Genomic DNA, 14,808 nt, shown 5'->3' on the forward strand with positions numbered 1-14,808 from the left:
GTGTAAAAGTAAAAAGATAACTAAATATAAAGAGTTTAGATAATATATAAAATATAAAGACCTTGGAAATCACCCATAATTCTCACCATCCTGAAATAGTCGTGATTAACATTACAGATAAGCTTCCAGGTTTATATTTTATGATTCTCATACCTACTGCCTATCTTGGATCTATTTTATTAGGTCTGCAATCTAATGAAGCTAAATATCAAATGAAGAACTCCATGAGAGCATAAAATGAGAGCTTTATTAATGTTTAATTAAATGTTTACCAGTGTTTCTTACACTTTTATAAAACAGGCCGATTTCATACCAGTCTTCACAATCATGTTCATATATGGAGAGAAACAACAGTCCAAAAAAATGAAATCATACTATGTATATTGTTTTGAAGCTCTGCACTTAGTATATCATAGACATCTTTCTATGCAGTAAATAAAGATTTATGTAGTCATTGTTAATAGCTTTATGGGTTCCATTGTATAAATATAATAGTTAGTTAGTTCCAAATGACAGATATTTAAGTTTTTTTGGAAATTTTCTTTATCATAATCCGCACTTCGATGGGTAGTCTTGTTACATCTTTCTGAATTTTTCAATTTCCTTGAGAAACATTTCTAAACATGGAATTTCTGGGTTACCAAGTAGGCACATTAAAAATGTTTAAGCCACACTACTAAATTGTCCTTCTGAAATGTTGATTCAATTATTTGTTCACCAGTAATGTGCAATAATATTTTGGTCAATACCTGCCAACAGCATTCTTGTTAATACTTGCCACATAGGCCAGAAATATGGTATCTATCCTGATCCACATTTCTTTAATCACACGGAGTTTTTAGTTTCTTTTGTGTGTTGATCGACCGTATTTCTTCTTTTTTGAACTGCCTATCTTATCTTTAACCCAGGTTTCCTTAGATATGCTAATGCTTTTTTTCCCTGAACATGTGTACCCAGGACATGTACATTTGAGGGGTTAAGAGTGAATATAAGGGAATAAGTGCAACTGCCTGCTTGTTCTTCCCTTCTTCCTTTGATTACACCTACTCTTTCTTTGACTCATTCTTTCTGTGCCTCTCTCTGCTGTGTCTATGCAGGCTGTCCCCAGGCTCTATAGTTCATGCTTTTCTCTTATTACAGTGTCTTTGCACCCTGTCTGCTTCTGTGTTCTCTCTGCCTCTGTGCACCCGCATTCTGTGCACTTGTGCTCTCCTCCACCCCACCCCATGCTGTCTCTTGTCTCACTGTCTCTGCTGTGTATCTCTCTTGTTCTTCTGCTTACTCCTTTTCTCCTCTCCTTCTCTCATGTTCTTGCTTGTGTTTGTCTCTGTGCTCTTTCTCTCTCTCCCTGTTTTTTCTTTCTTTCCCCCCCTCCCTTTCCCATCTTTTTCTCTCAATGTCTGGGTGTATACTGGGATCAAAGAAAAGGGATAGTTTACTACTGTCAGTACAAAAGAAGCCATATTTATCAGTTTTTGTTTACGGAGAAAAAGCTGAAGATGAATAATTTCTCTGTATTTTTGACCTCTCATTATTTCCAGTTGCCCACGTTTTCAGCAGTGGGGCAAATGAACAACACAAACTAACTACCAAACAAAGAGACCTCCATGAGAGAATAAAATGAGAGCTTTAGTAATATTTAATTAAATGTTTACCAGTGTTTCTTACATTTTTATAAAACAGGCTAATTTCGTATCACTCTTCACAATCACACATATATGGAGAGAAACAACAGTCCAAAGCAGTATCTTGGAACCCAAGGATAAATTTCATTATATGCTAAGAGGTAAAAAGCAAGATATAATATTTACATGTATTTAGATGACTGGATCAAAATTAAATATTAGCAGATTATTTTAAGATTATGGGATTATACATTTTTTCTTTTTAATTTTTCATGTATTTTTTTAAACAAGCAGCACATCTTTTCTAATATGAAACCATAAAAATTTCTTTGTGACATTAATTAAAAAGTGACCTCAGCCAGACTGATCAAACATAAAACGTTAGTTATGAGCTGGAAGAGAGAATTCTCAAGTTTTCATTGTGTTCTAGTTTCTGCCTAAAGTACCTATTTGAACCTCCAATCTAGTCATAACAAATCCTTCTAGAAGCAGAGCGAAAGCATAGAATTAGTACGCAGTTTCTATGCCAAGATAAAGTTAAAAAATTTTTTTTAACTTCAGCTGCCAAGAGTTGAGTTAAGTATACTCCTAGGTTCATGGCCTCTCTTTTTAAAATTTCATTCCCAGATCCCATCCTCATTCCTGTCCTCCCATCGGAACTGGCCATGTTATGTAAATATCTTTTGGCTTACAAGAGTTCTTACAAAATATGTATTCTGTGTTGTCATGTATTTTCAACTTATATAAAAGGTATGTCATTATTTTTGTTATTTTCACTAAGCTTGTATTTTTAAGATTCATCACATTGCTATACATACATCTAATTCAGGTTTCTGATCACTGCATAGTACTCCATGGAGTGCATCTACCAATTTACCTATGCACTTTCCCTGTAATGGACACCCAGGTCGCCGTCAATTCCCAACAAGGCAAAACACCAGCAGTGCACATCCTTGTCCACATTGCCTTATGGACCTTGTGAGACTACCTTTGTTGCACAGACCCACAAGTGGAAATCTTGGATCATAAGCTATATGTATACTTAATTTTCTACATTAGTACCAAATTAATTTCCAGTCTATATTCCTCCCTGCAATGCATGAAAATTCCTATACTTCCACCTTTCTGCCAATAATTTATAGTTTTTCCGGATTAGAAATACAAGTTTCCATACCATGGAAAGGTAGGGTTTTTGGGTCATTTTTAATTAAATGTTACTTGTCTTGAGAATCTACCCTATCTCCACTCTGTAATTTCCAAGGGAAGAAAGAGTCTTTCAGACACTTCCAAAATTACTGCTGTGCTTTCAACCAGAGTGCATTCATATGTTCATCCAGACATAATTACAATATACAACGTGACAAAAGTACAAGAATGGGATATTTTCATTGTTTTTATCAGATTTTGACATATAACAGATAAAAGATATGGAAGATTTGAATAGCAATATTAAGAAGTTTGATTTAAAGTATCTATAGAAAACTTTATTCCCAAAACACAGCATCCACAGTTGTTCCAAATGCCCACGGAGTATTTACAAAAATTAACTGTACATTTAGGCAAAATGTTGATAAATCCGCAAAGTAGAACATTTCTAACTAAGCTTATATTCTCTAACCACAGTACAATAAGGTTGGAATTTAACAACTATAACTTTTTCCTTAAATAAACATTTTAAAACATTCTAAACTTCTGGGCTATAGGACAACTAAAAATTGAGATTATAGAATTTTTTTCATTAATGACAGTAAAAGCACATATCCAAAACTTACGGGATGTGACTAAATCTATATTGAGAGGAAAATGTATAGCCTTCAATGATATTTTAGTTCAACAAACTCAACTAGGAAATAATTGAAATAAGCATTCTATAAATGAGTCCCCAGAATTGATCGATTTAACCAAGATCTGGTTCTTTGAAAAAAAAAAACAGACCAAATCTCTGGTTATTCTGACCATGAGGAAAAGGATCAACACTAATAGTATGGAAGGGTATAACCACAGTCAAAGAAGTGTTTTTTTAAAAAAGATTACTGTATGCAACTTTAGGCTGATATATATTTTTTTTTCCTTTTTTTTTAAATATGAATGGCTGGATTTTATTTATTTATTTATTTTATTTTTTTGGCTGTGTTGGGTCTTCGTTTCTACGCGAGGGCTTTCTCTAGTTGGGGCAAGCGGGGGCCACTCTTCGTCGCAGTGCGCGGGCTTTTCACTGTCGCGGCCTCTCTTGTTGCGGGGCACAGGCTCCAGACGCGCAGGCTCAGTAGTTGTGGCTCACGGGCCTAGTTGCTCTGCGGCATGTGGGATCCTCCCAGACCAGGGCTCGAACCCGTGTCCCCTGCATTGGCAGGCAGATTCTCAACCACTGCGCCACCAGGGAAGCCCTAGGCTGATATATTTTAAAACCTAAATTAGATGGGTGATTTTCTAAGAAAATATAAATGAACAGAATTGACCAAGAAGTTTTAAATCCTAAGTAGATCATTAATAATAGAAATTTAAAAGACTGTCAGTAATCTGTAGACCTCCCCACCTCTAACTATGTGCCCTCCAGGAATTTTGTACAAATATATGTGCCCACCAAAAGTATGAGAGGATGTGTTTCTTCATTCCTTTGCCAACTATGGGTAGTATCAGTCTTTTTAATATTTGCTAATCTAATGTGTGAAAAAACTCATTGCTTTAAGTTGCATTTTTTAAATATTAGGTTTCAGAGATTGCTCTTTACATTTCCTGTTTTGAGAATTAGCTGCTTATATCCTCTGAAGGATATAATTTACATGCCCATTTTTCTCTGAAGAATTTTTCTTATTAATTCTTGAGCATTATTTATATTGCATTAATAGTGTAATAGCATTGTTGTGTACTCAACTTCTTTCTTTTTTCCATGCTAAGAAAGATGTCCCCAACCACAAGATTATAAAAAAGTATTCTCCTTTTTTTTTTTTTTTAATACTTATTTAGGGTGGAGGGCAATGCATTTAAACACTTAATCCACATGGAATTTATTTTGTGTGTCTAGATATAATTTTATTGCCAAATGTTTAGCTAATTGTCAGTAGAGATTTTTAAGTAAGAAAGTGATACTCATAAATTAATTTATGAGAAGAAACTAAGCTGGACTCTCGTCACTTGGACTTGGTAATTAATAGCCGTGGTTCTTTGGAAATTTCTACCCAAAGCAACTAAAATACTATGCAAACACCTTATCAAAATGGAGAGATTGGAAGAGGAAACTAATTCTGACTGAAATATGAAGGAGTTTTATTGATTAAAGTTGAAGTTAGATCAAAACATCCAAGTGAAAATATCTAAAAACATAGGTACGTATGACCTCATGAGTATGTCATGAGTGGAATAAAGATTTTAGAGCCATCCATGTAAAAAAGGTGATCATAATCCTCACAAATACTAAAGCTAAGAGGAAAGATTTCAGAGAATGCAGAGAAGAAAAGAGAGTGAGAGGGTCACTTCCAGACCATAATTTTTCAAACCTGATAGAAAATCCTTTGGGACTTAAGTCATCTAGCTCTACCACCCTCTACAAGATTTTAATGATCATTTGCTAACCTTCCAGTTTTTCCTGTATATTAATTGAGGACTTTAGCTCTTGATTTTCTTTCTTTTCTACCCCAAACCCAGCCACTATCTGGGAACCTTACCATCCTGTTAGTTTCTTGACCTCGGTTCTAATGACAAGTACTTCCATTACATTTTAACTCTACAGTCTCATGGCCATACTTTGAATTTTGGCATTATTCAGATTCGTTATGTCTCTGCAATCTTTACTCATTCATGTATGAAAAGAAATTTTCTGAGGACCATTCTGCAGGCGCAATGCATTTTTGATTTGAGGGGGAGGATATATTAGAGTTATCATCTACCACACTTGCAGAAATAATTGACCAGTTCTGATTTTCTGATGGTGACTAATAGACAGTTATCACCTTAGTTCCTGCTTTTAGAAGTTCTAATCTTGCCTTTCAGAATTAAATCTACGTCAAAATGTTATTTTGGGGGCAGACAAGCTAGTAAGTTTTGGTACTGAAACGCCAGTTGCCAGTTTGAACTGTGCATAGCTAAAAACTTTTCACAAGAAAAGACTGTCTTTTGGTGCCATCGACTGTATTTCTAATTTTGACTCTGTCTTATCAATGTGTATCTCTGGTCCTAAACTTTAGTGGTTATAAGTAAATTAGCATAAACCCATTTTTCTGAAAGAAAAGCATCTTTCGGCAGGCACCTTGCTGGCAGCAGGTCGGCAATAACAATCTTCATACATGAAGAATAGCTGTATACGGTGATGTAAGAAAATACAGCCTTTTTCCTATATTAGAGATGTTTTCCTAAGTTCAGTTTCCATCTAAGTCATTATTTAATTGAAAAGCTTTCCCCCCCCCCCCCGGGTCTCTATGATGGTTTGTCTGATCAATGAACACGGGAATGAATTTCACCTAGATTTTAATTAAACTAAAAAGTACTACAAAAAGCCTGAAACATCTCTGAGATGGTGGCAGTTACTTTTTCCCCAGTTGTAATAAGGCATTAACAGGTGAGTTTACTCTCACAATAATAGAAATTATAACAGAAGAAGCCAGCCAGTGTGTATCTCCTTTCAAGACGCTCTGCAACAGAAAGCTTAAATCATGGTAGCTGATAATGTGAGTTGACTTGTAGTCACTTCAATCTTTATGTGTAAGCCCAGTTGCAGAGAACAGAGTGGGTTGATTCACATCCAGGCGCTCAGGGATGATGAGATCATTAGAGGAAATGCCTGAGACTCTCCCACGGACTAAGGAAAGTGGATTGTTGTGGTTTACCGACAGCATCTGTAAATGAATTCAGCAACAATTCTATGTTCTATCCCATGGTGGGTCCTCAGCACAAATTGTCACACACAGTGCAGACCTGTGAATTGTGGTTACTGATTCAATCTGTGGAGGCCAAATTAGCGTGACGGCACGGTTCTGACGGTTTGCACTTAGCGCTAGCCGTAGTGTGTGTAGCGCTGCACCAAACGTACAATACCCAGCGCCCACATTTTTGTTCGGACTGTCCACTGTTAAATGGAAATGACGCTGTTGGTCACCTTCCATTGTTCTTGTACCCCTGATTCAGTAACAGAAGATGTAAGAACTGAGAGCCCGAGAAGCTTTTTTCTCCAAATAAGGCTTCATAATCGACATGTATTTCAGTTTGCGTACATGAATAAACACATTGTTATAGCTTTCTTGAGATCCTTAACATACCATAAAAGTCACCTATTTAAAGCGTACAGTTAAGTGTGTTTTAGTGTATTCACCGAGTTGTGCAACCATCACCCCAATTTAATTTTAAGACATTTTCAACACGTACCATAAGCACACTATGTACATTAGCAGTCACTCATTTCTCCCAATCTCCCACCGCTGCCCCAGCCCCTGCCCCGGCTGTGGTTACTAATCTGCTTTCTGTCTCTATAGATTTCATTATTCTGGACATTTCATGTAAATGGAATCATACAACATGTGATCTTTTGTGACTGGCTTCTTTCACTTAATATTTTCAGAGTTCATCTACATTGTAGCATGTATTCATTCCTTTTTATGACCAAATCATATTCCACTGTATGAATGCTCATATTTCACTTATCTATTCATCAGTTACTGGACATTTGCATTTCTTCCACTGCTTGGCTACTATTAACAAAGCTGCTGTGAACATCCATGTACAAGTTTTTGTGTGGACGTATTTTACATTTCTTTTGGGCATATGCCGACGAATGGATATACTCTGGATAATACGGTTAACTCTATATTTAACCATTTGAGGAACTACCAGACTGTTACGCAAAGTATTGTTACCATTTTGCATTCCTAGCAGCAATGTGTGAAGGTTCCCATTTCTCCACATCCTTGAAAACACTTGTTGTCGTCTGTCCTTTTGATTTTCACCATCCTAGAGGGCTAACTAGATACATTTTGTTGAGAAAGAATTTATTTTTAGACTATTTTCTATTTTTAAATGTTTACCGTTTTATAGGCAGGAATGAACTTAATCAGAAAGATTGAAACTAGAAGCAGAAACACACACACCAAGGCTCCTCATTTAATCCGATGTAAACGTGTGTGCTTTACACCCAGCGGTGCATACCATGTCCTCTGGAAGTGCCAGAGGTTCTCAGACTCGTTCTCGGAAGGGACCGTCAACACTCCCGCGGCCTCTGCTCCACAGGGTGCTCCAGCCTCTGCTTCAACAGCTCCACCACTCACTTGCCGCTCATTGGCAACTTGTTTCATTTGTCTAAGGCTCCAGCTGGCAAAGGTTTTAAAACTTAAAAAGATCCAAAATCTGCCTGTACTAGATTTCCTGGCTCTGCTTCCAGTTCTGCTCTCTGAAGGCACAAAAGAGACCTAATCTTCTACCTCTCAGGTCCCCACTTCCTTCCCTGAAGTATTTCCCCTCAGGTCTTCACTCTTTGAACCATTTCTCACAGGTCATCCTTTCTACTCCCCTTCCCTAAGTTGACAGCTTCTGGGTCTATTTGTTGACATCCTGTTTTTAAGCATGTCCCTTTGAACTAAGCATGTTGTGCTTCAGATGGTGACAGAGGATCTATCATCTTCCTTTCTGTAAGCTAGAACATTTCTATGGCCTTACATATGTTTTACTCCTATTGAACTCACCAAAGCCATTAAACCTTTATTGCCACACTCTTCCTTGTAAGTTTTTGTTTTGTTTATTCTCATTTCTTAAACTGATAATACATGGTACAAAATTAAAAATATATAAAGGAGTATTTGATAAAGTGTCTTCCCTCTCCCGTTTCCCAGGCACCCATCTTTCTTTTCCAGAGCTACTCAGTGTGACTTGTTCTTGCATATCTTTACAGAGATTTTTAAAACACTTTATAGAAGTTTAATTTACATACCATAAAATACATCCATTTTAAGTATACAATTCAATTATTTTTAGTAAATTTACAGAGCTGTGCAATCATCACCACAATCCAGTTTTAGAACACTTCTGTTACCCAGAAAAGTCCCTTATACCTGTTTGCAATCAATCCACATTCCCAGCCCCAGACAACCTCCAATCTGCCTTTTTCCTTTTCTGCACATTTCACGTAAATAGAATTATATAATATCTAGTCTTTGCATCTAGCTTCTTAGCATGATGTTTTCAAGATTCATCCTTGTTATAGTGTGTACCAGTACTCCTTTTTATTGCTGGTTAGTATTCCATTGTATAGCTCTACCACATTTTGTTTATCCCGTTGCCAGTTGTTGGACATTTGGATTGTTTCATTTTTTTTCTTTTTCGGATAACGTGAATCATGCTGCTATGAACATTTTTGTAAAAGTTTTTCTGTGGACATATGTTTTCATTTCTTTTGCATATATACGTAGGATTGGAATTGCTGGGTCATATGGTAAGTTTATGTTTAGCTTTTAAGAAAATGCCAAAGGGCAAGCCCCACAAACAGCAAGAAAGTTGAAGAATGAGGTCAGCATTCAAAAATGGGGTCACATCTACAGCTGGGAAGGGGTGTACAGACAGGTAGAATGTAGATCCTGAGCCTTTAATAAGCACTACATTGGCTCAGTGCTCTCTGTTTTTAGACTCTATATAAGAACACCTAGGGCTTCCCTGGTGGCGCCGTGGTTAAGAATCGGCCTGCCAAGGCAGGGGACACGGGTTCGAGGCCTAGTCAAGGAAGATCCCACATGCCGTGCAGCAACTAAGCGCATGTGCCACAGCTACGGAGCCTGCATTCTAGAGCCCGTGAGCCACAACTACTGAAGCCCACGCGCCTAGAGCCCATACTCCGCAACAAGAGAAGCCACCGCAATGAGACACCCGCACACCGCAACCAAGAGTAGCCCCCGCTAGCCGCAACTAGAGAAAGCCCGTGCACAGCAATGAAGACCCAGTGCAGCCAAAAAAACTAATACATAAAATAAATAAGTTCAAAAAATAAACAAATTAAAAAAAAAAAACAGTACACCTAATGCAGGTGGGAAGGTGGGAGGGACACTGTAAAGGTCATCTATGCTACATGTACAAGAACCCCGAGAGCACACCAATAGGTACCACATTTTTCACTGCTGTAGCCGAGCATTCCCCCTGTACTACCACACTGTAGCACTCCCTTCCCTGATCTACTGCTATAGTCTCTTTGGAAGGTGTTTCAGAACTCTTGTTATGAGAGTGCCAGTTGAACTGTCCTCACTTCCTTCATTTATACCAGGATATAAGACCTTGTGGTCCGAGATCCTGTCCAGAGCAAGCAGGCTAAGACTCTGTCTTTGTTTCTATATTTCATCAGAAAGGGCTCTACTCCCTCTCTTAGTTCATGGTGTGAAGTGTTCTTAGACTCTCAGGAAAGTGGGGAGAATTGGAAGGACTCTACATGAGAATGCTAGGCTTTGTAAAACACTTCAGTTTTTTAAAAATAAGACTCATTTTGTATTGGACTTATAACAATCCTATGAAATACAAAGAAAGCCAAGAATCAGTGACATGAAATGATCACCAGTAAGAATTACAACAGTCACCGCTTATCTCGTAGCATAGGGCATTGTCCATGATCCTTAAGAAGAGTTACTAGAAATGCCTCGCCCATCCTGCCCCTAAACACCAACACAGCAATCATGTACCTTGAACGGTACATGATTGCTGTGTTGGAGTTTAGCGGGAGCATCTCACTTACCAGGGACTGACTTTTACCTTGATTTCTTTGTAGTGATGGAGACTTCCCAGGTGATGAAAAATTCACTGGGATTGCAACCTCCAAGCCAGACATTTTGTGTGACACAAACTCAAGAACTCCCCAAGCCCTGAAGTAGCAGAAATATTCAGATACTTAAGAGTAACCCAACACCTGAACTTGGGGACATTTCAGTGACAGCTCCAGCCCAGAGTGCCAGTCGTCTCCTGGCCCTGTCTCCAGCTCCAAGCCAGGGACAAATAGAGAGTAAGAACGTGGATGATATTAAAACCAAGCTTTCAAAGATTCTGGATGCCTAACACATCCCAAAAGAAAACCAAGATCCTCCACTACTCCCTTTAGAAATCCCTGATATTCACCAGCCGCTGGCCTACACCGATCCCCTCGGCCAAGAGAAGCAGCCTGGATCTGAAAATGCTGATCTGGGAAAGAACAGCCTGAGTCGTGAGGACCTAGGGACGCTTGAAAATGGGATCGAATCTAGCAGTGGTTTTGCAGACATTACTACACTGGCGGAGGATATTCACCTTCCCCAGCTCTTTAGTTCTTGGAAAGATCTTGATCAATCCCAAGGTTCCAACGGGATCAAAGCCAAAGATACCAGAGCCTTTAAGGTGAATCAGGTGCAGGAAAAGCCAAGTGTCATAAAGGTTCCCTCTGATCAACCCAGGAAGAACAAACAGAAAGCCTCTGAGCCTATCCGTGGTGCTCCCAAGGCCAAAATCCAGCCAAAGAATCCAGAGTGCCTGTTAGGGGGAGAAGTGGTTATATGCAACGCTGCAGTCAGTGACAGGGCTCCTGTGAACACGGCCAAGCACTCTAAAGGCAAACCTCAGAAAGCTGCATCCAGAAAGATCAGCAAAACTGAGAGCCATGGGCAGGAAAAGACCAAAAGGACCAGAGGAAGAAACAAGGCTGAAGAGAACAAGCAGTCAGGGAACAAAGTCAAGGCAGAAGAGAAGCCAACTATTCCCGAGACGAAGCGAAAGAAACACCAAACTGAGCTTTCAAAAGCCTCGAACCTCCCTTGGCGTGCGCATGCTGGAGTCTGTGAAGGTTCTTCATGCGCTGGGGAAGAAGGATGATAAGAAAACTGGGCTCTCTTCCTGTCGGGTCTTGGGAAATTCAAGCAACCCCAAAGACCCCCAGCCACCCCCAGCTATCCAGCCATGGCGGCATACCCCACGTGAGGGTAAGAGTGCTGAGAAAACTCAAGTCGAAGCCCAGAAACCAGACAGCAGTGCTGAAACAGAGTGTCCATCTCCATTCCAGTATGAGCTGCCTCCTCCTGAGACGGTCAAGTTGATACCTCTGCCTTTTTCTGCCTGGGACAAGCCTCAAGCTCGACCCGCTCCTCAGAGGCCACAGTCTCTGGCCTCACATCGGCCTGCTGTGGCTTACCGTGCCCAGCCTGGTTCTACTGACTCAGCTCAACCTGCTGCAGTCAATTCATCCCAGCCAGCTCCTGCCTCTCTGCCAGGTCCTGCCAAACCAGCTCAGCCAACTGTGACCAACCCAACCCAACCGGCTTGGACCAACCATACCCAGCCTAGTGTCCCCTCAGTCTGCTGCTCCTAGGCCTGCACCCTACAAAACTTCATCTGGCGCTTCTCTCCAGCGCGAGCCTGTTCCCCCTGCTGTGACTAAGCGCCAGTCCCCACCCAAGCTCCAAACCCAACTTCTATGCCAAGACTTCAGCAAGCAACGAATTCCATGGAGGGAACCCAATGTGCCTGAGCCAGTCATGTCAAAGCCCATCGAACAAGAGCAGAGGCCAGAGCGAGAGGCCATGAAGAGGCGGGCTCAACAACGGGAGAATGCTGCCAGATACACCTCTTCGGGGAAGCTGCAATTTTTCACTGAGAGGGACAAAGAAATGGAAATTGCTGACTACTACGGATACGTCAGGTGACAGCTGCTAGGATTCTTGGTGCCACTTTGGCTACCAGCGGTTCTTCCATACATAGGTAAGATAGGTATAGAACTGAATAAGTGAATGGAATACCATTAATAGATGAGTAATAAACCTTTCGAATTTTGAGATGCTGCTAACTGGGGCGTGAGAAAGGAAGGCCTGAAAGTTGGATGGGAGAATGAAGGAAAGGGGTAAAAACTGAGGAAAGAGGAAGGAACTTGGCCCAGGTCTAGGAAGGCCAAAAGATATGTATGGATTTAGGAAAGGAAGCAGGAGTGAGGATGAAATGGCAGAAGTAAAAAGCAGGGTCAGAGGTCTGGGTTGAAAGAACACAATTGGAGTAGAGTTGAAGGTGACAGGAGATGAGTCTAGGTTTACTAGGAGAAATAGAAACAAAGTCTCTCGGGGAGGTTGGCCTTAAGTCTCACAACCACCAGATAGGTATTTCAGAAAACAAGAGGTTCACGACACATCTCTGAAAGGTTTGAGTTGCCCTATTCAGGTGTGATTATAGTGGGGGAATAGGGAAATCTACCAGAGAAGTGGCTAGGGCTCAGAGTTATCCTAGGGGCAGCTGACGACAGGGGCAGAGCCAAGGGAACTGCTGCATCAGGAGGCCCACGAATAGGGCCTGGTATGTAAATCACGATGTACTCAACACCTAAGCACGAGGGGAGCGAATGCACTATTCAGTTAACCTTGGCAACGACGGGCAAGGCCGGTATTCCTGTGCCACTTCACTTACAGAGGTGCAGCAAAGGGCTGAGGTCACATCCCATGTGGAGGTACAAGGACTCAACTTGAGGCCCAAATGCCTCTGAAGTCCTCTGTATTTGCAGATGCCCGTAGGCGGCCAACCTGGCTTTCAGAGCACAGCATCCTGAGGTTACTGGTGGACGAGATCAAACTTCTGCACGCGCCTAAATATTAACTTGAGGGGCTTCCTCCATTGAGCAGGGCACGTGCCGCCTTTTGTAAACATCACCATCAACTGAAACGCATGAGAAAAAATCCGACGGAAGCGTCCACTCTCACGGGTGAGAGTGGTGGGGGCACGCGCACTGGGCAGCAGCTCCAACAGCCACAGGACGCAGGCGCCCAGGGGTTCAGAGGCTCCCTGGGAGGCCTCGTGGGGCAGCTCGAGGGAGTGACGATGGGAGAGAGCGGCAGGGGTGGGCGTGAAAAGGAATGCAGTGGGGAGAAGGGAGAGATGGAGACAGTGGATAGTGACTATGGGAAAACGGGCAATTTTCATTTTCAAAATTATTTTTTTGAGATGTCATTCACATGCCATAAAATTCACCTTCTGAAACTGCAAATTCAGTGTCATTTAGTACATCCACAAGCCTATGCAACCATCACCGGCATCTAACCCATCACGTTTTCATCACCCCAAAAAGAAGCCCCCTTAAGCATCAGCAGGCACTCTTCATCCCCTCTTCCTTCAGTCCTGGCAACCATTAATTTGCTTTCTGTCGCTATGGTTTTTGCCTTTTCTGGACATTTCATGAAATAATACAAATGTGACCGCTGTCTCTGGCTTCTTTCACTTAGCATAATGTTTTCAAGTTCGTCCATGTTGTAGCATGTGTTAGTACTTCATTCCTTTTTATGGCTGTATAATATTTCACATATACACCACATTTTAAAAATCCATTCATCCACTGATGGGCATTTGGGCTTTTTTCACTAATAATGTCCATTTTTTGAGAGTTTATTCTGTGCCAGGCAGCACCAGGCTAAGTTACTGACCTTACTTCACAGATAAAGAGGCTTGGAGAGTGTGAAGAGTTTGCCCAAGATTAAGAGCTAGCAACTGGGGGAACTGGGGTTTGAACTCAGGCAAACTTCACAGGTAATAGATTCACATGACAGAACACTAGAAAAGGTACACAAGGGTATTCAATGAAAAGTGACCCTTTTCCCCACGTTCCCCAGCCACACATTTCCCTCCTCAGAGACATCTGCTTTGGCCGTGCTGTGGATCCTTCCAGAGAAATATTTATACCCCAACATTTATGTATCACAATTTACTGACTAATCTGTCCCACTGATTTGAAATGTCACTTTTATGGTATAACAGATTCTTATACATACATATATATATATATATATATATATATATATATATAAATGTATTTATTTATTTATTTTTGGCTGCTTTGGGTCTTTGTTGCTGTGCGCAGGCTTTCTCTAGTTGCGGCAAGCGGGCTTCTCATTGCGGTGGCTCCTCGTGTTGCCGAGCACGGGCTCTAGGCGCGTGGGCTTCAGTAGTTGTGGCACACAGGCTCAGTAGTTGTGTCTCACGGGCTTAGCTTCTCCACGGCATGTGGGATCTTCCTGGGCCAGGGATCGAACCCATATCCCCTGCATTGGCAGGAGGGTTCTTAACCACTGCACCACCAGGAAAGCCCCTTATACGTATTTACTCTTTTCAGAGCTGTCCTGACTCTTTTTTGCCTATCTGTTATGTTTGCCATTTCTCTAAAATTCTTTTTATCTTCTTTTAGATTTAAAAAAATTTTTTCCTCTTCTTGTTTGTTTCTCTTAAGGCA

The 14,808-nt window shown here is 40.8% G+C and overlaps 1 long non-coding RNA gene across 1 annotated transcript in view; it reads right to left on the reverse strand.

The window, feature by feature from the left end:
- Window positions 1-225: 225 nt before the first annotated feature.
- The window catches only part of LOC309653840, a 153,305-nt gene continuing 138,722 nt past the window's right edge, over window positions 226-14,808 (reverse strand). The window contains exon 2 of the long non-coding RNA XR_014259563.1: window positions 226-4,017. This is a non-coding gene — a long non-coding RNA (uncharacterized lncRNA). The remainder of the gene's footprint in view (window positions 4,018-14,808) is intronic.

Source organism: Balaenoptera physalus (genome assembly GCF_965194825.1).
Source record: "Balaenoptera physalus genome assembly, contig: HAP1_SCAFFOLD_1282, whole genome shotgun sequence".
NCBI lineage: Eukaryota > Metazoa > Chordata > Mammalia > Artiodactyla > Balaenopteridae > Balaenoptera > Balaenoptera physalus.